Source organism: Netta rufina, assembly GCF_964035555.1.
Source record: "Netta rufina genome assembly, chromosome: 2".
Classification (NCBI taxonomy): Eukaryota; Metazoa; Chordata; class Aves; order Anseriformes; family Anatidae; genus Netta; species Netta rufina.
In genome coordinates this window covers 80230887-80254450 of record NC_140124.1, presented here as the reverse complement: position 1 = coordinate 80254450, position 23564 = coordinate 80230887, and the positions used below count along the sequence as shown (strand labels likewise).

General features: G+C 40.6%; 1 protein-coding gene across 1 annotated transcript in view; it reads right to left on the bottom strand.

The window, feature by feature from the left end:
• The window catches only part of GMDS (GDP-mannose 4,6-dehydratase), a 403988-nt gene that overhangs the window by 252418 nt on the left and 128006 nt on the right, over positions 1–23564 (bottom strand). The gene's annotated exons all lie outside the window — the stretch shown is intronic.

Sequence of the window (23564 nt, the reverse complement as noted above, 5' to 3'; positions counted from 1 at the left end):
GACACTACCAAAAGCAGAGTACAAACCTACCATGCCCCCTTCTTCAGTGTTCACTGACAGGGCAGCTACGGATGGAGATGGTAAATGCCCCTCACCCAACAGGCTGAGCTATCACAGAGAAATCAATGGGAAACTTTACACTTGCCAGGTATTTTTTCAGGCTCTCTGAAGATTCAGACAGATAGCCCAGTATTCACTTCTCTTCTTAAGCTGCTTTCTCTGCTCAGTAATCACTGGGGGTTTGAGGCTTATTTACACAGCAGATGAAATCAAAATAATTAAATTATTTTTCATTTGCACTTATGGTTATTTTAATACAAGTATGAAATAATCTAAATTGTATTACTGTTCTCCAAAATAAAAATGTTCTCACATAGCTTTGATCTGAAATAGCTATTGGTATGAAAACAAATTTAACTCTCTTTTTTTAACCAAAAGAAAAAAAAAGAAACTTGATACTTTCTATGTTAACCTAGTATGACACAGCTAAAACTATGCACTGATCTACTAAAGAAGTGCTGAGCAGTTTTGTTTTGTTTAGTTTTAATTCGTCTGCCATAAAGATAAGAGTCACTTAAGGCCTCTCAGCTTCACTGTTTGAGTAACTCTTCTGAAAACATCTTAATGAATGGGTCGTACAATCAGTTATGCACTAATGAACAGGAATTAGCATATTCACCTTCAAATATTTACAGTGCCATCCCAGCCCTCTAAGAAAACGCAAAACAACAATTGTAGGAGAACCAGGAATTCACCTATATTAACATATTCTTCCCCAAAAAATAACCTGCTAAAAACATCTCCTCAAAATGCAAGCTTTGTTTGCATATTCTACTACATCAGCAAATGGTACATGCACATCTCAGGTGGTCTTAAATGAGCGATCCCACATTATAAAGCCTCGTCAGCAAGGCGAACAAAGAGCCTGTAGTAGCAGTACCAGGGGTTGCCCTCGCTGGCTGCTGCAGAGACCAGTTTCACAAGATCCGCTTTTCCCTATTGCCTTAAGAATGACCTCAATCTTCACCTAGAAAAATCACTCCCTAGGGTGTGAGGTAATTCTGCCTTCACACTGGCTGGGCCTGAGTGTTCCCGAGCAGAAACCGACAGCTTTGTGCGGGTTTGGTGTTTTTGTAATGTGGACTATTGTTCACCAGGGACAGGACTCAGACCGCTAAACTCATTTCATTTTGGAGTGCAGGTTAGACCAGAATGGCATTCAAGAAAATGAAAAATGGTTTTATCCACTAAAAGCTCCAGCTCCAAAAACACGGGACTGTTAAGACATTTTGTGTGGTGTAACTTCACGCTGGGTTTTAATTTGATTCTAATCCAAAGTTAAGAATGTAAAAGTTTTATAAAACACCAGGTCAACTAAATAGTTACAAACGAAGCAGGGCAGATCGTGAAAAAGTGCTAAGTTATCCATTAGCCCATTATTTCTCTTGCTGAACACGTTATTTTGTGCAAGACCAGCAGGAAGATTGAAGTTATAAAATAAAATACGCAGGGACCTCATTAAGAGAAATGTGCAAAAGTGTACAAGATACAGAAGGACAGGGGTTGTCTTACAGAAACCAACTGCGGAATCGGATTCTTTGCTTGTGTACTTAGTTCAGTGAGATTTACCTAAGAGTAAAATCTTCACGGAAATGACAGTTCGTAAGGGCAGGTGCATAAAGGTTAAAATTCAAGCCTTACTTTCTGAAAGGTTAAAGATTTGTCCAGTGGAGAAAAGAGCTTAGGTAATACTAACAGAGTAGAGCTTTCACACAGCCTAACTTGTGACAACTATCTTAAATGCCTGAATTAGGAAGCTCATCTCTGTGTACACCACTGAAGACAGTGGCAAATCAGCAGAAAACCTAAAAGAGATGCTCTTGATCATGCTTAGCAAAAACCATATCCACACTGTTTTTCAACTTACCTCCTTAAGAGAGATGCTCCATCCTAGCCTCAGAAATCCCAAACTAACAGTTACTGTCAACTGCATAAAGAAAGCAGTGTACCTAACAACTTTGAGGACAACTCCATGAGTTTCTGTAATGACTGGAGTAGGAAAATGAAGCTTCTTTGCCTGTAAGAAGCTTCCAAACTGAAAGTTTTCTCAAAAAGAAAAGCATGTACCCAATACTCATTTGCCCTCTTTGGACAGACTTTGTGACAAAGGGACAGTGGCATACCAACAAAATAGAAATTGTCTACTTGGAACATCAGAGTGAACGTGGAAGTGCCTTCCCATGTACCGTGAGGACACGGTGCTTTTGGAGCTGTCATAGCTGATCTGGGGAGGTGCTGTGAATATATACACTTATGACGTGCCTCTCCTTATTCCATTCACTAAGCAGTTACTCCATTCAATAAACAGTGATAACACCATCGTTAGAAGCGAACAGAACAGAATGGAGATATTTAAATTTTTGGTTAAAAGTGCTTCATTGCAGGTTTTCAGGTTCTGAAAACCCTGCAGAATTGGCTCAGAGTATTAAAAATCAATCAGGAGTTTTATACACTGAGTATCTTCAGTTCGTATGGGTTTTACTGCGAGACTAATCCCTAATTGTTGTACGATTTAAATACATTCTTAGGCAAGTATAAATTTCTACAGCAAGGCTTACCCATATGATGATAAAATTTTCAAGAAAAGACTCATTGGTTACAATGTTTCTGGAATCACAGGACACAATATGAATACACTGAATACCACATTGTGTTTCTTCAATCACGCAGCTTCGAGAAGGACAATGAGTTTTGAATATATTTTGAATGTGAACTCCTTTTTCTCTCCATGTCTTTCTTTATAATTGCCAGATTCGATCTCTACACAAGATTTGAATTTAATAGAGCAATGTTTTAAATATGATGTTTCCCAACTGATCATTCAAAACTAAGCTTAGCAAGGTCTTTAACAAGATTTAAAAGCTTACTGAAAACTATCTAAATGAAAACATATGGGGCTTACCCTCCACAAGAACACATTCCTATCATGTGTATGAGTACTATATATATGCAAGCCTGCAGACTTTACAGTACTTGCTTCTGACCAATGCATTGTTAACAATGGTGATATTACAAAAATAAATTTAGCATGCACATAGGTTCAGCTTTGAGATACTTCATCTCCTTTTGTCATTTAAAACAAAACAAATGATGGGCTACAATCATACTACCTATTTGCTTTCTTAAAAAAAAAAAAAAATAGTGTGCACTAGCAGAATATGCTCTAATGTTCTACCTAAGGCAGATAAATAACAATTTGAAATTTCATCTCCTTACTGCCTTCTCAGTTTGAGAATATGGGATTTCTAGAAGGCCTGTGTTATAAGAGGGAAGCTTATGAGAAGCCCCAGGAGGAAATAGGATAATATAAATGTAAATTGTTATTCTTCCACTGTAAAAGCAAAGGTGGCTAACCTAAATATAACACTAGATGAAGCATCTTTGCTCTCCTGAAAAAACTTTCAGTAGTTTTCTTTAGATTTATCAGAGTAGAAGATGTATATCAGATATCTTTAAACACAGAGAAAGGTTTACACCTGAAAAGCAAATCACAAAGAAGAAAAACCGCTCAGAAACCGTTCAGGCCTTACAGGTTTCATAGCAGTTACTTTTTGTATTCTTTAAAATCAATTCTGTTTGCTTTGAATATTCAGTGTGCCTTCCACTGCCAATAAAAACCACTGGGATCACTTATATCATCTCAGTAAACAAACTGCTCAACCCCTAGGAACAGGCATTTAAAGCATAACATTCCAGTTGCTAAATCTAACACAGAGTATGGGCCAAGCATTCCTGTAAAGTCCTAAAACCACAGAAAAAGTCCTAGCGATTTTAGGAAATCTAAAGTATTTGGGGAGAAGTGGAGGGTGTCAACGAGGATGGGGATCAGCCTATACACCTACAAGAACATCAGGTAAGCTTCCAGGAGAACATGACAACTCCTCCTGCCTCCAACCCTTTAACTCAGAATGAATGAGTGCTTAACTCATTGCCCTCTCACTCAATAAAAGTAGTAGTTGAAAGACACACACACACACACATATATATAGTAGTTTGGGAGATTTTGGTATATTTTTGTTCTACAGAAAAATGGCCAATTCAATAGCTCTGATTTACTTATTGTTAGGTTACATTCTTGATATATTAAAGCCCTATTCAACGTCTTACCAAAATAGACATGGACTGAAAAATGACTGAAAACTTTGATAAAATGAATGTTTTTTTTTGTAGATATATCTTCTTTCCTATCTCCTTCCCCATTCTCTTATTAATAAAACAGAAATAATAAAGTGATCTGCATAAAATTAGATCAATGATTATAAGCAAAAAATTAGCAAGGAATATGTTTCACAAATGCATGCAGAACTCAACATTTCTTCGTAAAATTCATGCTAGCCCAAGCTATTCACAAGATTGTTGCAGCAAATGAGTGAAGAAAGAAAGAGTTACCAGTATTTCTTAAAGAGTTCATATCCTCCGGGAAAACAGGGATTCTCATACTTTGTGTGTGTGTTTGTTTTAATGAAACTTTAGATCTGGCAAACTCTAATTTTCAAGTTACTGGTGAGGTAAAGGAATAACCAGTGGTACTGATAGAAGACCAGGTTCTCTGCCATTCCCAGTGCATTGGTTCAGCTCCACTGCAGCTACATCATACTCTGGGCTGCAGGCTGCATGACCAGAAAGACTTCTTGAAGTGGCTAGAGGTTTGGTTTTTACATCAGTGGGATAGTATTTCACTTTCACTCCTAAATGAGAAGACCAAAACCAAGGTGCAAAACTAAGCTATTCACTGCTTAGTGACCTTAAATCATGGTCTTCATGTTCGATAAGCGGTCAAACTGCAACAGACTCTGCCCTCAGGAACCAGTTCAGTCTTTATCATGTAACCCCAAAGTGGTTTTAATCACGTGAAAAAAAGAGGAGCTTGAACGTAAACTTGTTCATTGCACCGAACACACACATACTTTTGCACCCACATAAAGGCACAGATGAGGAGTCCAGGTCATCCATGGCTCCCCACCATTCATTTCTCCAGGGATATGGAGATCAACTGATATGGAAAAGCATGGGGAGAAAAGGGTGAGAGGAAGCAGAAACCTCACAGCAACAGTGCACTTCTAAGTCTGATAAAAAACTCAGGATAACAGCAGCAAAAGCATGTATCATCTTTCATTATGTCCCAAAGGGTCAGGCACTGTAGAATCCAAAAGCAGCTATCCCCTTCCAGCTCCATAAGCACTAAAAAGGTCCATGCAGCTGAGCCATACTGCTATTGCCCCCATGAAATGCAATCAGACTGCCTGGAGCCCCCAGCTACCTTGCAGTTGAAACACCCTTTAGCACACTTTTCCCAAAGGGGCAGCAGCTTTCCCTGTGCAACTGAAATACTCAAGGATTTTAGCAAGAGGCCCCTAGCATGCTCCACAGTGCATGCCCATATGGCAGCTTCTGATGGTTTGAATTGGGAAAGTTCTCCTTAGAACTTCCCTCCTGATTAATTTCACGTTTTGATGCAAACTCTCTGAAATAATCTCTAAAGAGAAATATCCTGGCATTATTATAACACGTTTCATTTTTCCTTCTGAAAAACTACTACTTTTTCTTGGGGAAAGAAAGAGAAAATATTTAACCCAAAGCAGAGAAAAAGCAAGGAGAAACACTCCCTAAGTAGTTAAAATTTTATTTATTGAACCAGTATACGAGTTGATAGCTGGATTCATTATTCAGCTTCTATAATAAGTGGCTCCTCAGCATTCCCTGGCCATCTGCAGGTGCAGTTGTAAATCCAGCTCACGAGGTCACCACATTCACCTTTGCATTTCAAGCAGCCTACCGATAGCTGCCTGACCACTGAAGAACCACCAGTTACCTATTATTTTTAGGTTTCAATCCTACAGTCCTTAACTAGAAATATCCATTCCCTCTGAGGTCTATTATAGTAAAACAAGGTCTCCTACAGACCATACAGTTGTTTTGGCCACTGACTATGGACTGAAGGGTGTGTTTTGGAACAGCCCTCTGAATAGATATAATTTGTAAATTGTTTATCCTTCTACTCTTTGATGGGCTAATTTACTGCGTTAAGAAAATTTAACAGCCTGGATTAAAAGATATTTGCCCAGAGAGAGGTCAAAAGACAACGTACAGAAGTTGTAACATAAAAAAAAAAACAAATAGAATTGGATATTTGGAAAAAAACATTCACAGTTTGGGTAGTCTAACATTGAAACTGGATGTCCAGAGAGGTTGTGGCATCTCCACCCTTGGAGATGCTCAAAACTCAGCCAGACATGGCCCTAAACCACTAAACCACATGCTGTAAAAGCTTGTTCTGCTTTATGGAAAGTTGATCCGCATGACATTCAGAAGTTGCTCCTATATAAATTATTCCACAATTTTAACAAAACAGGGAGATTGCATTACATCAGCGTGTTTCAATGTTCAGATACATAGCACCAAATGAGTAAAACCGGATGCACAATGCGCAAGGACAAGGCCTGATCTTGTACAAAACCAGCCATTTCTACTGGGGGCTGCAGAGAGCTGTTCACAGAAACTTTTAGAAGTCACACAGTCCAACTTGCTATTCATCTTTTCCACAGAAGAGCTTCAGATACAGGAATGCTCAGATCTGATAATCATAAAAAAAAAGTCCAACACCAACGTGGAGGAGGAGAAGGAGGAGGGATATTGCAGAACATGAGATTCAGCATGGCCATAAACCTTTGTCACAAAAATGTAACCTCGCCATTAGTTTTGCTTATCTTCTCATCCATTTGTTATTAATTTGATGGAACTGGGGAGTTGTCAGGGTTATGTGATGCAAGGAATTTATCTTGCAGAACAATCTCCAACCCACTGTTCAAAGTCTTTAGTTTCAAATTACAGAGATTAGAAAAGAAGCTTTTAAAAAGAAGCGTCGATTCTTTCCTTCTTTTCAGCACCGTTTTTTTTCAGGGATACTTTCAACAATATACGTGTTTACCCAAGTTTTTAAGCACAAGGAGCATGCAGCAAAGTCAGGATGGGTTTGGATGTTTGAAATTTTGCAACTTCAATGGCTAGTGACATTATAATACCCTAAAAGCTTTCTTACATACTGAAGTCCAGCTGTGCCAGAAGCTTTAAATGCTATTTAGTAGAAAGACAAAAAGGGGCAACTTGCAGAGTTACTAGAGAACATTCAAAGGGAGATGTAAAAAGATATCTAATTCATTTTGCTTTATATGTACCAAGGGAATTGAGAGCTATGAATAAAATGTGTGCAGGGAACACAGTCATTTTGGAAGAAATATCACCATTTTTTATTCCCTTTCACATATAAAGAAATGAATTTAAAGCATACGGGTTATTTTAAAATTCTAACGTGACAAGTAGGTTATACTATTATTAAAATACATTTATTTTACTTCTGAGTTTTTGTTAAAAAAATTCCATCCTCGCTTCCTTAATCTTTTCAAAATACTTAGATGTTGTGCACAGCGGTGATAAAAAACATCACCACATGCAAAAACAAAAAAAGCACACTAAAAAACAAACTTTCAAAATCTGTCTTCTGTATGATTTTGATAGACTTTCAGTGGGTGGCAAGAGAGATATTGAATTAAAGCAGTTATCTAATATGGTACAGCCTTGTTGACAACAATCTCACCTCTCTTTTTCTTCCTATCCTACAGGACTGCAAAAACGTGAGTTAATACAATGGACCCTCATTAATACTGATAAAACTCCTGTATTGCCTAGAAGCTAGAATTTCTCCAAATAATTTGCAAATTTCATTGCCTGAAACTCTTTTAACTCCTACTGATGCATCAGGTAAAATCTCACAGGTTTATGGACACTACCGGAATTCTTGCCTTTCAGCCAAAGAAAAAAATCTACCTTTTCAGCATTTAGTATCTATCACTAAGAAAATTACTTCCTACTCTGCAATTCCTCATTCCAAGTAACATCATTTTAGAAAGCTTAAAAACAGTTTGAACAATCGTTTCTCAGGTACACCCAAAGTATCAAAAATGTTTCTCCCTCCATGACAAAATAAACTTAAAATCATATTGCATATATGGTTTGGATGGAGATTAGGACCTTTCTTTCTTGTAAGGGTATTTAACATGGAAATAAAATGTACTGAACAAATATAGAACCTTTGCAAAATTGTTCTTCAAATTTTTCAAATTCAAGTAAGTACAAACTTAAAACCTGCTAGAAAATTGAAAACATTTTTACAAAATGATGCTTGGTTCCTTCCAAACACAAGTGGAACTGAGGTAACACTGCCTGGGGAACGCTCTTAAACCACAGCAAGTGCAAGATAAAAGCAACTTATCTTAGCTCTCTTTTTCTGTCAGCTATTCTAAAAATCAAATCACTTAATTCGTCACAGTCTAGGAGCAGACAGATACCTCCGTTCTGACCACACGTTGCAGCTTGTTGCCTGGTGGTGCTTCGCTTGTGGCTGAGCTTTCCAAACAGGTAGGACTTCAGGGAGACAAATGAGAACATGAAACCTTGAGGAAATAAGCAAGTGCATGCGTGCACGCAGAGAAAAACATGGTAACTTTTTGTCTTGGGCAGAGCTATCTAAGGAACATCCTCTGCCCTGAAGTACCTGGGAAGGTTGAGAGTCCAATGCTTGCATGAGGGCAGCAGAGACACCGAGTACTCCACCTCAGCAGGCACACAACATGCCTCTGCTCCATGCACTCAGTTTATTCTTAAAGTACTCAAGGTTTTCACAAAGATACCGCCCTTGGAGAAAAAGTACTATAAAAACACATCTAAAAAAAAGATGAGTGCCATTACTTCAAACTTATTCCTAGTCCACTCACAGGTGCCAATCGCTTAGTCTTCATGTTACACCTCTGTGGACCTAGGTCTACTTTGTTTTGCCATAAAGCAACCAAAACCGAAACCAACTCCTCTTTAGCTAGAACATTATCAGCATACCACAGACTTCTGTGTAATTAATTTGAGACTTTTATTCATTTTTACTGTGCGCGTGAGGAATTAAACTGTGATGGCTAATTGCATGGGGCAAATTTGGATGGACCTGTATGTACTGGCAAAAGGCAGGCTCTCACAGTTGCCATCTGCAGTTCCTGCTCCAGTACAGTTCCAGTGCAGCAGAAACAATGAAGAGTGCATAAATCTGCAACAGCAGGTCGAAAAAATAAGTTTTCTTTTTGTTTGCTTTCTTTTTGGAACAGGGCAAGTCATTGTCTTTTCTTCCAATGCATAAGGTCATCTTCTGCCAAATGTTACTCCAAAATCTTACTTCAAATTTTACTCAGAAAAGGACAACGGTTCAAAATCAATATTTATTTATTTTTTTTTTCATAAAACCAACAGCATTCCTTTTCCTTTACTTGTTCTTGAAAACAGCTGACATTTAAAAACATTTTAAAAATAAGTACAACAGGCTGATATTTATACTTGCTATGAAAAAAAAAAAAAGACTGAAGTCTTTTAAATTTAAAGTACAACCAGTGAACCAGAAGAAAGACACCTCACCTTGAAATGCTAAAACCAGTGAACTCTAGTACATAAGCACTGACACCCTCACCTGTAATGCATGTACAGGCACTACATATGATTAATTTTAAAACCAGAGTATTAATAGCATCCATGAATACAGGTAGCTGATGATGGTTTTGTTGAGAATGATGTAATAAACCTGTAGAAACAGCTTTCAGTAAACTCGCTGTTTAGTAACAGTGTAGTAACACCTAATTTTAACTTTCCTTTTCAGGCAAGGTGTGGATAGCAGTAATTACATACCTCAGAGTGGACTGTGATTAATTCTTCATCCTGTTTAGGAAGCTACAGGAGAGGAACACACTTTTGTCACCACTGCAAGCACTCAGATTTTAATGTGTTTATACTTAAACACCGTAAGCCTTACTTCTTCAGTCGCATCCTTTCAGGTAGAAGACTGTTGTTTTCTATGCGAAAGTAAGCCCTCTGAATTCAAAGTCGATCCCTTCATAAAAAGTTCTACCTAATCAACCCATCTGCTTCAAAAGGATGTGGGTGGCTAGCTAGAAACTCGTGGGATGAGTCAGAAAAAAACGTGTGTCTTGACAGGTATGTGGGGGGTGTGGGGAGAAGGCTAAGGGGCAGAGAGCTTAAAGGGATGAGAACCACTGGTTAAACTTTTACAATTATTCTTCCCTTTCCTGAACAAGCAGGATGCTTCTCTCAGGAAACAAATCATAATCTGACACATTTTCTGCTGGCATCACCTTTGTCTTTAATTTTTTGTGTTTATTATTGACTACTAAAGCCTGTTCGTTACAATTCTTAGAAAATAATGTAGAAACATTGATTTTAAGAGGCAATTTTGACACTCACGAGGCATAGTGTTAATAAACCAAAGAAGGACATTGGTATTGACTTGTGTATTGTAAGTCACAACACTAACATCAGCTTTGTTTTTCACCTTTTTGGAGCCACCAAGAAAAGGAATAGCAATAGCAGCTGCTCTTCACTTGAACATAGGAGTAAACCATTCGGGAAATAGGGATGTGGTAGTCAACTAATTTCTTAAAACAAGTTTGGGAGTTTCCCCCACTTGCCCACGTCAACAAATACTATACTACCTTCATCCGCCTGACTGTGCCCTGAGAGAGCATTGAGATTTTTTTTGTCCCTTGCAGTGCTAGAACTGAAACAAGACCAACTTAGCACATACAAAGCAGTATTCCTTCTATATGAGAGCATGGTATCCAATGTGCCAGTAAATACACACTTTGAGAAAAATTTGCCTGACATTAAAAACTGGTGGAGCTTTTTCTAAGTGAATTTTGCAGCCTCAGGATGAGGCATATGTTGGAAAGGCAATGGTGACAACAAGACCGAGTTGCCAAAATGCAGTGAACGAGCCATTGGACACTGTCAGTGGGAACATCAAATTTCACAAATCAGGTGAAGTCTATAAAACTGTGTACGGTTGCATTTAATTTAAAAAAAATGTACAGCTCAGGCAGTTGCCATGTCTCTATTGTATGCAAATATTTTATTTCAATTAGCACTTTTCAATCACGCTTTTCTTTTCCGAATGACTCACGGATCTCTCAGTCAAGAAGTGGCAGGATCGTAATCACATGCCAACAGGGTGCACTTATCTCACAGGGAGATAAATGTGGAAGGAAACACGTAAATCTATCTCAGGAGTTTTTCAACCTGTCTTCCTTTCCAAACATGTTCTCTCTGAATGCCTGCAAGCCTCCATATCGCGGCATCCTCAGTTTTGCATGTCCTTCCAAGCAGTGTTCACCAGAATTCAGCTGGAGCTAAGGAAATTGTACTTCTGGAGCCTGTCAGTCAGGAACAAAAACCAGTCTAGTTCAGCCCACAAGGTTTGTTACACCGTATTAAGCCCAAGCACAAATGAAGGGGGTCATAATACTAACTTGCCAGCAAACGTGCATCCAAAAAGGGGGGGAATCTTTACAAGTTGTAGGCAGCACTGAAATAGTCGTGCTGCACAGGTCATTATGAGAGGTGATTGTCCATGAGGGAGACGCGCTGAATAGCTGTGAAGTACGGCTGGATGAAAAAATAACGCAAGTTGAGACCCACGGTTCCACACAGCCCTGACATAAGCTAGGAACATTACAACTCATGGCTGCAGTAATAGTTTTAGCTAATTTCCAGCGTGCTGACCCCAAGCTGCCTTGGGGCTCTGAGCATCCTCACCTGGGATGCAAGAAGCTCTGTCAGGAACTGCAAAGAACAAGGGGAGAAACATACCGGTGCTGTCTGTTAGCCAGAGAAGCAGAGGAAATTGCAAAAGTGTCATTTGGGAGTTTGGAAATGTTAATTTTCGGTCCTGCATGACTAGTATATGCTAAAGAAGTTGTGCTGGGAAGGCTGAGAAATGTAAATACTCGATGTTGATGAAGAATTCTGTAATTGGTAAAAGATTAAAAAGTTCTGGCATGAGAACAAAACCTCAGCAAGTGTTTCACTTTCCACTCCTATAGATTTTAACACCTCTCATGTTGCAAGAGTGCTCTCTCCACACACAAATTTAAGCTGATGTTAACTACAGTTGCATCTGAAAATATGTATTTTTAATACTGGTTAGGTTCTAGGCAGTAATCCCTTTCTCAGAAACTGAAGGATTTAAATGAAGTCATGGTTGCTAAGTGCACTATTCAGCCGTATATCATGTTCTCAGAAGTACAAAGAGTACTCAGGGGTGAAGGGTTTTTAGGGTAATGTACGATTTCTGCATTAAATACAGAACCGCCTTTATATAATTTTAGAGTCTTGCCAACTATTTTTTTTTTTTTTTTTTTTTGAACAGGAGAAGGAGGGAGAAATAAGGGGTTGAATGAAACTAGAACAGTACTGTTTGTACCCTGGTGAGTATTAGGGAAATGATAAATGATCCCTAAGCACATAGACTGATTTATGCAGTAAAAAATAAAATACAGTGGGGTGGAGCCTTCGTGTGAAAATCTCATCCTTGGACAGCTACAAGGTATGAAATGCACCCCAGTGTCTCAAATCCCTCAGGGTTGCAATTATCTCATGATAACCACACCCTTGAGAACTGTCTCTTTTGCTCCTCTGTTGGGTGGGGGGAAAAGGAAAGGGAAAGAGGTGGATTTCTGATAATGAAAAACAGAAGATTGATAGTTTATGTTAGTGAACCCATTTAAGCTCAAACTGTGGAGTTCTCATTTTTTCCTAATTAGCAGCGTGAATAATAATAATAAAAAAAAAAAGTCACGTCTCCCGTCTGTAACATACAGGCAAAAGCAGAAAGAAAATCTATTAAAGCAAATACAAGTTGATAAAGCAAACCACACATATGTTTAAATCAAACATCTCAGTAGCTCTCAGTTAATACAGTCGTGGGATTAATAAATGCAGCAAAATCCCATTAAACCTCATTCTGCAAAGGCTATTACCCTCAGAAAATTCAGATAAACTGTGCTATCCTCGCATCTGCAATATCATTTGAAAATCCTGCCTACAAACAACAATTACACCTTTTATTCCTGTGTGTAGCTGTAAAAGATACACTTGGAGAGCACTGAAGTTTAATTCTGACTCTTTTTTTAGGAAGACTTTTACAGAATTAAGTGGATAATGCTAGGAAGTGTTGTATAAAAAAGTGAAATTTAATCAGTTTTAAATTTCTGAGCTACACCGGCTATTAATCCAGCCACGGTCTACAGAGAGTTCTCCTTTCCAGGTAAACAGACTGAGCAAATATACATCCCATTCAAGTTACTGGTATCCACTTACATCTTCAGTGTATGGAAATGCAGATGATCGTTTTCTCTTGCCAAATTTACGGAGAAAACAGCTACTACTCTTGTAAAGTATGATGCTGTGTCAGCCTAAATAGTATATTTACATGGAATTTTTATTCCATAGAACAGCAAAATAAACAACGTTTTCTTCCTCGGGCGAAAGAATGCATAGCTACTTGATTCACTTTACTGAACTGATAATATTCACTATCTGCCAGCAGACAGTAACACCGTGAAACAACACCTTAAAACACGAACTTATGAACATCATATGCAGGTATGAGATCTAATTAGATATCGTGCCAAAATTACATAGCAATCTGATCCCAGGAGTCTTGTTTTCTCCAACACTACCCCGAGACATTAGTTCTCATCAACATTTAACAACTGCTCACCCTGTTTTGAAATTATAAGTTTCTCCAAAATTCTAAATGCAAACACCCACTGGATTATTCATATGATACTCAGTATTTGAAAAACTGGTATGCTCACCAAATTTCATGTAAAGATATTGAAGCACAATGTAGCGCAATTACCCTGCACCTCAGAAGTGTCTTATAAACGTTTATTTTCTTCAGATCCATTAGAAGTGGTGAAATTGAAGAAATTTTAAGACCAGATGCAACAGTTGTTCTGAAATGCACGTCTCACACAGTACAAGCTTTAGTTCAGATTAATCTTTGTCTCTCTTTAAAAAAAATCTGCAAGTTCATCCTTGAAATCCCCTCAGCTGAAAATAATTCTGTCTGCATTGGGAATTCTTACCTACCATTAAATATATAGGAAAATTTGCAGTTTAAGACAGTGAAAGAGGGGATAACAAAAAGATTTGAGCTGTCATGCTATTTTGCTTACTTTTCCCTCTGCTATTCATCAAACCCTTGAATGAAGCCTTTCACTGGAGCTGAACTATGACTTCACGATGTTTCCTCTATTGTTACAAGAGGGAATGACTGCCCTGTCAAGAAGGGACTTAGCTTTTAAAATGAAAAAGGTATTTCTAACACAATGAGTCTACAGTTCATCCATCATCTGTTCATAGCTCTGTCTAAAAAAAAAAAAAAAGGAAAAAAAGTAACATGCTGCATGGTAAAGATGAACTAAAAATTTCACAGCTGGCAAGTATGAGGTACTGTTTTCTCGGTAAAGAGTACGGCCACATACAGAGAAAGTGATTGACTGTTCACCGGATTTTTCATCCCTTCTCCCCCACTTTATTGTTTTGGTCTTGGACTTTACAGAAAACTCTAAGTCCAGGAATTTGATTTTTATGAAGTGATTTCTTCGGGATTATGATTTGAATTCTAAAGGACTACTTTTCTTCAAAGCTATCACAATATTCATAAATTATAAATTGGAGTATTGAATTTACTACTGATGTTCCAGTATTTTTTTTTGACAAATTCAGTTATCTTAACTTATTAGAAAATTCTATTTATAATGGATAAAAATACATCTCAGCTCCCTTTCTTTGCAATCTGAAGTAACATCAATTTTTGGAACAAAGGACTGCGGATATAATCTTTGGTAACTAGCTCCAGATCTGTTCAGTGTGTTGTGCAAACTGTAAGTCTTCTTTAAAAGTTTACATTCATATGTAATATGCTACAGAACAATAGATAACAGGCTCAAATTCCTCAAAAATGTCTTGTCTCCTACTCTGCATGTGTCAGTATCAGCAGGGCTTTTACTGAAAAACAAATACATGATATAAATATGCACAGCCTCGGCTTAACCAGAGCTGATTTTAAACCTTAAGCTCATGCATAATATTCAGCAAAGTCAAGAAGGTCCATACAGACACAGGGATTTATCTTGGTGGAGCTGTTGGTTGGACTGGGGTCAAAGTTTAGGAGACTTCACCTTTTTAAGAAGGAGGAATGTGATCACCAAATACGTGGTACCATCACAGATGCTATGGTGATATCCCCTAGGATCAAAAAAGCATAAGCAGACATTTGGGGTGGTTCTGTACGTTTAAACTAGCACTGTAATCTACCCTCCCAAACCTATCACCCCCCCCCTCCCCGCCAGTCAGAAAAATTAGTAAATCTGGATCCAAAGCCTGGAGCCATTAGATCATGCTTTGGCAGACCTTGATGTTCACATAGCTTGTTGGGCACACAACCAGCACCGTGCATTGACTGAATGCTGCCAACAGCTTTTTAGAAACGCAGACCTTCGCAGTAGTAAGAGTAAAAAATCCTACACGTCAAATAAGCCTTAATGAAAATGTGCAAAGCTATATGCACAGCAGGAGTACTTTCTGGAATGTTTGCAACCTCCCGATATCAATGCATGCACTGAGAAAACATAATTGCATGCTGATTAAGCAACTCCCCAACACTAGGCTAAGGAGAACCATCAGCTGCTCAAAATTGCAGCATAAACCCCAGAGAGGTTGAAAATAGAACTATAGCAAGGGTTTTATTAATAGGCACGAAAGGGGCAAGCTACGCAGGACTTTACCCATCCATGCCTCACAGAGCAGCCCTTGCTATTGCTTCATTCAAATCCCGAGAAGAAAAAAAGCATAACAGTGTATTGTTTCACACCAGTCCATCTTGGCAGCCTATTGCATTCTGACTGTAGAAGTGTCTGCTTTCAAATTTTAAGCCCTCAAGGCAATTATCCTGCTCTCAGACTAAACCTACAAAGCATATTTCAAAAGAACTTATATCTAAACAGAGGGAATTCAGCGGTGATCAATGTTCAGCAGGCCTCAGTGGCAATAAACTATTTACTGCCCTAACCTTTTAAGTTTGCACAAGTGAAGTGCTCGAGAGTCCTGTGATGAATTAGCTGAAGTGTTTGGTTGTGACTCGAGCAGGCACTGGTTCAAATCATCTATCCAGCAACACCGCCCGCCTCACAGCCCATAGCTGAAGCCATTGCCTTCACATTGTTTCCAAGCTCCATTGTCCAGACGTACTTTCTGCTTGCTTTTCCTATGTCTGCTACCCCTAATGCAGTCCTTTTGGAAAGGAAAGGTATCAAAAGCTGGGCATGACGATTGTCGTTTTATTACCAGCCTGATTACTACCATACAGAAGACATAACATACATCAAAATGCATTCAGCACGCACTGCTACAGTAGCTGATTTAGATCTACTACCCTCCTCTTGCAAGATTGCCAAAATAAATTAAAAGGGAAAAAAAAATCATGGCTACTGCATTAGCATCATTGTCACCAACGCTTTCCCACCACCCCTCTTCTGAAATGCAGGAAGAGGAAATAATCTACTACAGATGGCTGAAGACACATAGGACTTGGAAAACTACTTCTGGAAAGTCTGTCTTTAAAGAAGTTAGCTTTTAAAATTTCAAACTGGACTACTTTGTAACTAATTCTGAAATTATTAGAACAGGTTTTGAAAACTGGTGAGACACCTGTAGGCTTTCTGTTTTTATAGTTTCAGAGGAATTCGATGTTATTCTCATTGATTTCTATCACCATTGCATGGCAATAAACCTGGTAATCTTGTGCTTTATTTAAAGGACGAGATAAAGATGTGTTTGCCTCTGTGTAGATTCACATGAAATCCAAAGGCTAAGATATCAAATATACATACCACAGTCAAGTCAATGCAGACTTTCAAAATATTTTAAGGAAACAGAGAAGAAGTTTTGATTTGATTTTCCATATAAAATGTGGAGATATTTGCATTTTTCTTTTAATTTCAAAAAGATGAGGGACTATTCTTCCCTTTTTTTGTTAAACATTGGAATAATGTTTATAATAATTAAAATGTTGTAGGACATAGCATGCTAGTTTAAGAATCTGGAAGCAAAACTAAAACCAGCATTAACTACTTAGTTTCATCTACATTAAAACAAAAAGACATAGCTGGTATTACACGTGACAATCAAGAGGCATACCTTTTCTTGAAATAAACTATTATACCCATTGCAAGAGGCTGATGATACCAAGTGACTATCATCAGGTTTCAATGTTTTTGTAGTTTGAGAGCAAGAATCTCAGAATTTTAGAACCCTAGGGGTTGGAAGGGATCTCAAGAGATCATCAGGCCCAACCCTCCTGCCAAAGCAGGTTCTCTAGAGCAGGTTGCCCAGGCAGGTGTCAAGACGGGCCTTGAATATCTCCAGAGAAGGAGACTCCCCAGCCTCGCTGGGCAGCCTGTTCCAGTGCTCCGTCACCCTCATCGTGAAGAAGTTCTTTCACACGTCTGTGCGGAACTTCTTGTGATCCATTTTGTGGCCTTTGCCCCTTGTCCTGTCCCCACAGACCACCAAAAAGAGTTTGGCCATATCCCTTTGTATCCCACACTTCAGGTATTTATAAACATCGATAAGATCCCCTCTCAGTCTTCTTTTCTCAAGGCTGAACAGACCCAAGACTCTCAGACTTTCCTCATAGGGAAGATGCTCCAGGCCCCATAACATCTCTGTGGCCCTCTGCTGGACTCTTTCCAGGAGATCCCTGTCTTTCTTTGTGCCGGGGAGCCCAGAACTGGACACAGTACACCAGGTGAGGCCTGACCAGGGCAGAGTAGAGGGGGAGGATTGCCTCCCTTGACATGCAGGCCATGCCGCTTTTAACGCACGCCAGGATCCCACTGGCCTCCTTTGGCCACCAAGGCACCCTGCTGACTCATGGCCAACCTGTCATCCTCCAGGACCCCCAGGTCCTTCTCTGCAGAGCTCCTCTCCAGCAGATCAACCCCTAGCCTGTACTGATATATGTGGTTCCTTCCCAGGTGCAGGACTCTACACTTGATGACAGAGATGATAGAGAGAGGTTCTGCAAACACCTCTGCCAGCTCCCTCAGCACACGTGGATGCATCCCATCAGGGCCCATGGATTTGTGTGCATTGATCCCACTCAGAGGCTCTTGAACTACCCCCTCCTAATCCAGAGGGGAGATCTCCATTTCCCAGACTCTTTCTCCTTCCTTCAGGGTCCAGGAGTCCCTGGGGGGGGTTGTCTTTGAAGCAAAGACTGAAGAAAAGAAGGCATTCAGTATCTCCACCTTCTCAGCATCCCCTGTTACCAAGACACATCCCTTGATCAGCAGGAAAAATACATTACCCCTAGCCTTCCTTTGACTGTTTACATACTTAAAAAACCCTATCTCCTTTACCAGCTTAATCTCCAGGTGGGCTTTAGCTTTCTTCATCACATCCCTGCAGGCCATGACAACACTCCTATACTCCTCCCAAGGGGGCAGGCCCTTTTTCCATATTTCATAGACCACCTTCTTCCTTTTGATCTTGTTGATGAGCTCCTTGCTCACCCACACAGGTCTCCTGCCCCCCCTTCCCCAATTTCCTAAGGATACACCGATCCCGTGCTTGGAAGAAGCGCTGTTTAAATGTTGCCCATCAGGATCTTTCCTCTACGGGGGAGACCAGAATGGGACACCGGAGCCCAGGGACAGTTGCAAAATGACACCAAAGAAGAGAAGAAAAGTGTTTTCACTAGTTGTTTTTTATTCTTATTGTGGTTTTTGTTGCAACGCCTTTCTTTCTTTCTTATTTTTATTAGGATTATTCTACCAGTTTGTTGCCCAGTCTTGGGAAGAACTGGTGGCCAAACATCTTGAACGGACTTTACGCTGCACTCCTGCGCTCCTTCCTGGCAGACCTGAAGACTTGTGCTTCTTCAGAGGAGCAGCTGTCTGCGTCACCATTTTGAGGGATCTGCTGCTCCTCTCTGTGCACTGCCATGCAGGGCGCAGCTTCGTCTTCAAGCACCTCTTGTGCAGCCTTCTCGTCCTCAGACCGAGACGCCCCACGCCGAGCGTGGCCTTTGGAGGGCTTCTCCTGTCGCCCTGGTGCAGCAGCCCACAGGAAGCCGAGTGCGCTCTTGTCCACGGCTTGGGACAAGAGGCGGGGATGGGGGGCAGGGGATGGGGGAAGAGGCCATCGTGCAGGCAATCCTGCCAGATGGTAAACGGATGGCCTCTCCCCCCTAGCTGTGGAGGCGGAGGCAGGGCCGGGAGTACGGAGCAGACCGGGCGGTTCTGCGATGACGGTGGTGATGTCTCGCAGGTGGGAGCCCTGGCACGATGACACTGTGCCACATCAGAGGGCTTGGAGGTGGATCCACCTCCATCAGCTCTTCCTCCGCAGGTGGATCCACCTCCATGGGCTCCACACCGTCCGCCGCGGCTGCTCCGCCTCCGCTCTCTGTCCTCCGCCTCCACTTCTTCTTGGGTTCAACAACCCAGCGCGCGTTGCTCCCATGAAGCTGGGGGCAGCCTTCACTCCAGGACCTCTTAAGGACAACCATTGCTGCCATTCGCCAGAGGGCCTGGGAGATCAGCGAGGGGTGGGCCAGGCGCAGGGGCTTTTATAGGCCCCGGAACACAGCGGGGGACGGATGCCACAGTGACATCAGGGAGCCTCGGTGATGCCCCTGTGATGGCGCCCCACAACCCACGCCCAATGTGGCCGTGTTGGGAGGGGGCTTGTGTGGCCTGAAAGAGGCCCTCGTGTGGAAGGAGGAGGAGGGTCAGGGGGGCTGAGGGCCCCTTTCCTGGCGGTGGCTCTCCCATCTTGTGACTGGGCACCACCAAAAAGAGTCCAGAGGATAAGAGGAGTCTTATCAATAGAGAGGGAGAAGATGCCCTCTCAGCCTGCTCTTCTCCAGGCTAACCATACCCAGGTCCCTCAGCCCTGCCTCCTAACAGAGATGCTCGGCTCTCCTAATCATCTTTGTAGCCCTCTGCTGGACTCTCTGCAGGAGCTCCAGGTCTCTCTTGCACTGGGGAGCCTAGCACTGGACACGGCCCTCCACACGTGGCCTCAGCAGGTCTGAGTGGAGGGGCAGGATCACCTCACCTGCCGTGCTGGCAACACTCGTCCCAGTGCACCCCAGGATCCCACTGGCCTTCTTGGCCACAGGGGCCCTTTGCTGGCTCACACTTAACCTGTTGTCTGCTAGGACTCCCTGGTCCTTCTCCACAGGGCTGCTTTCCTGCAGGCCAGCCCCCAACATGCCCTGGTGCATGGTCATTATTATTTCTATAATAATAATAATAAAAATATTATTTTGTTATCACTTTGATTACTATTATTATTATTATTATTATCCTTTATCTCCCTTGCCAGCTTCATCTCCAGGTAGGCTTTAGCCTTCCTCGACAACACTTGGAAGAAGTGTTGTTTAAACGTTGCCCAGCTCTCACAAGCACCCTTGCCTTCTAGCAATCTAGCCCATGAGATACCCCCAAGTAGGTTCCAAGTAATCACTCTCCCCCATGCAAATATTACCTTTCCAACAAAAATAGATGTGTTTCTATGGGATAGGACACTAACCGCTTACAGAAAGGGAGAGGAGATTCACAAAGCCCTTCAAAACAACTAAATGAACCAGACAAAAATATGTACAAGGGTGAAGGAGTGAATTCATATACAGTTATCCTGAGAATGCACAAATCACTTTTAAACTCCATGGCTAGCTTTAGCAAAGCCTGTTTTTTAGTTTTATTTTCTTTGTAGGTGTGATGCCTTGGGCAAGATCTGCAAGTAAAAAAGACAGCATTTTAAAACTCCAGTTCTACTCAGCTGCTACCTCTTCCTAAAACATATGGGGAATGGGTAGTAATTTCAAAGCATTGTCTTAGTTAAAAATTGTGCTCATCCTATCAGAACAGAGGTATAGTCCCATAAGACCTTGTCAGAAGTAGTAGCTTAAAATGTCAAGTACTTTATTCCCACATGGGTACTTAGGGACAAGTCTGCAGGTGAGAAAATTGAAGCATCAGCTATTCAAACTGATACACAGATAAACGCAATAATAATATGATTACTAAAACAGAAGGAGCTCCTTTTTTGTCACAATTACGGACATCATAAGTAACAATTATACATATATAACCAATATTTTAAAAAATTTTCCTTTTTCTTTCCTAAAAAAGTCCTGCATAATAGAGGCCATATGACTTTACTCAGTGATTCATTATCAAGCTGTATAAATAGCTAGTAGTTATTTATCTCTTTTAGGCAGGCATCCAATCTTGATTTAAGGACTGCAAGTAATAGAGCATCTTTCACATCCTTTGGTAAGCTTCTAAAGTGGTAATTGTCCTCACTTTTAAAAATTTGCACCTCTTCTCCAGTTTGAGTTTGTTTAACTTTAGTTTTCAGCACTGGATCTCTGTATAATTGCCTGCTAGGTTAAGGACCCTGTAATACCAAACATCTTATTCCCTGTGTTAACAGGATCAAATAGCTCCTTTGCGTTCACTTTAATGAGCTAACTCTAGTGGCCTCCTAATGCCTTTTACGGGGAATTTGTTTTCTAGTCCCCCAAAAAATCATTTTTATCATTTCTCCAAGTCATTTCCAATTGTCAACACACACTGAAAATTAGAAGAGCTGCAGTGTTTTAGCATTATGAGTTTACACAGGCAATATTGACTACAGAGGCTGCATCGGCGAGCACTGTGCTGCTGAGGCAACAGCCCCTATTCCACAGGGCAACCACCTGGCTGCTGAACTTCTCGGACATCCAGCACAAGCCACTCATTTGCTGCACTGATTTCTCAGGGGCCTCTGTATTTATATTTTGCCTGATAACATGAACATAAAGACATAAAACCAGAGAACGTGAGAAGAAATAGGAAAAGCCTCAAAACTATGTTGGAATTCTGCCTCATTCCCGAGACACAGCAGTTTTGATGACATCAAGAAACCATCAGACAGATAGCTAATGATTCCTCAAGATTCACCTTTTAAAAAGAGTTTATAGCTCTCTTTGGTTATGGGTCTGGTAAGTGTGAAGGTCTGGTTAAAGAAAGTTCTCCTGTGGTTTCTCTGGGATTTCCATAAGAAAAACTAGCTAACTGGAAGCAGTGTTTTCTTGTGGTTTTTAAATTAAATGGTATGTTGGGAAACTTGTCTTTTAAATTTGTGTACAGAGCTGATCCATTTAAAACAGTTCCTACATGGTAACTCTGTATTAAAGACAGGTCTTTATACCGGTACCTAGAAAGTTTCAGCATATTGGTCTTGTGCTCAGGATATCAGGAACGTGCAACGTGGCAGCAGTGACAGACACAGCTGCAGACAGGAGGCCCAGTGGAGTAGGCCTTGAGCAGAAGTTGAAGGCATGTTACTGTGGGCACCGGAGCTTTTCTTGCTGCCGTGCCACACAAAAGCTGCAGGACATAGCTTTACCCCCACTGTGCCTCCCAAAAAGGCAAAGTGGACAGGAATAAAGCTTAAAGACAGCTGCATCAGACTAACCTCTCCTTCTGACTGCTGGCATCAACTAATCACCCATTCACAAGCAGATGCGCTTTCTAACCTCTGGAGCTCATTTGCCAGATTAAACTGCAACGATGAACACAGTTTACCTCTGTCAGCATCTTTATTAAATTAGAGACCTCACTAGGTCTGATCCAAAATGAAAACAGGAAAAAAAAAACCTAGATCGAGCAGACAAGACGACCCTCCCTCCCACTCTTGTGGTAGTTGTCCTCCTGTATTTACCTCCTGAGTCACATTGTGAAAAGCAATCACCTACAAGCAGGAAGAAAAAGCAGGCGAACCGGACAAAAGCTCATGAAATTCAAGAAATTTGTCTTGGCATTCCCTCAGTGTGCCCTACCAAATCCTGTTTAAGCAAGAAAGAACTTTCCTGGAGTTTGAATCAAACTTTATTGGAGTTCAGATCAATGCCGCTGGATCTATTCTGATTTCATCTGCAGAAAAGATGACAAAGGAAATAGTTTTCTAATGAAGTGCTTTCATAGTGCAAAAAGCTAACAATATTTTGAAAGCAAATGAAAGGTTTTCCCAAGTATAAAGCACTTTCCCTTGTACTGATAAGTTCCTCCTTTCATTTGCATTAGATTTGTTATAACCACATCTCTGCCAGCATCACAGGATATACTTTTGATAAACTTCAAAACAAAAAAATTCATGAAATACACAGACAAAAACGGTATTTGAAAGTATTACAAGATGTACTCGTTTTCTGAGTATCTTGGGGGGGGGGGAGGAGGAAACAGAAAGGCCCCCAAAAATCCAGAGACAGCCATCTGGGTTTTCTGGGAAAAGGAAAGTAAGCCGTAAGAAACACTCCTTTGGCTCATTTTGGGACCAGGCATTGTAGGAGTGAAATCATAAAATATTTGTTTTTTCCTTGTTGGCTTTATCTCTCTGGCATGAAGGGATTTGGAGAACACAAATGAAGTAAACTTTGGAATGCTTGTAATGCAGCCAAAAAGCATTAAAGTTATTATTTTATATATATATGACTATAGAAGGCCTTGACTCTCATTTATTGAACACAACAGCACAACACCTTTGGGGTACGTAAC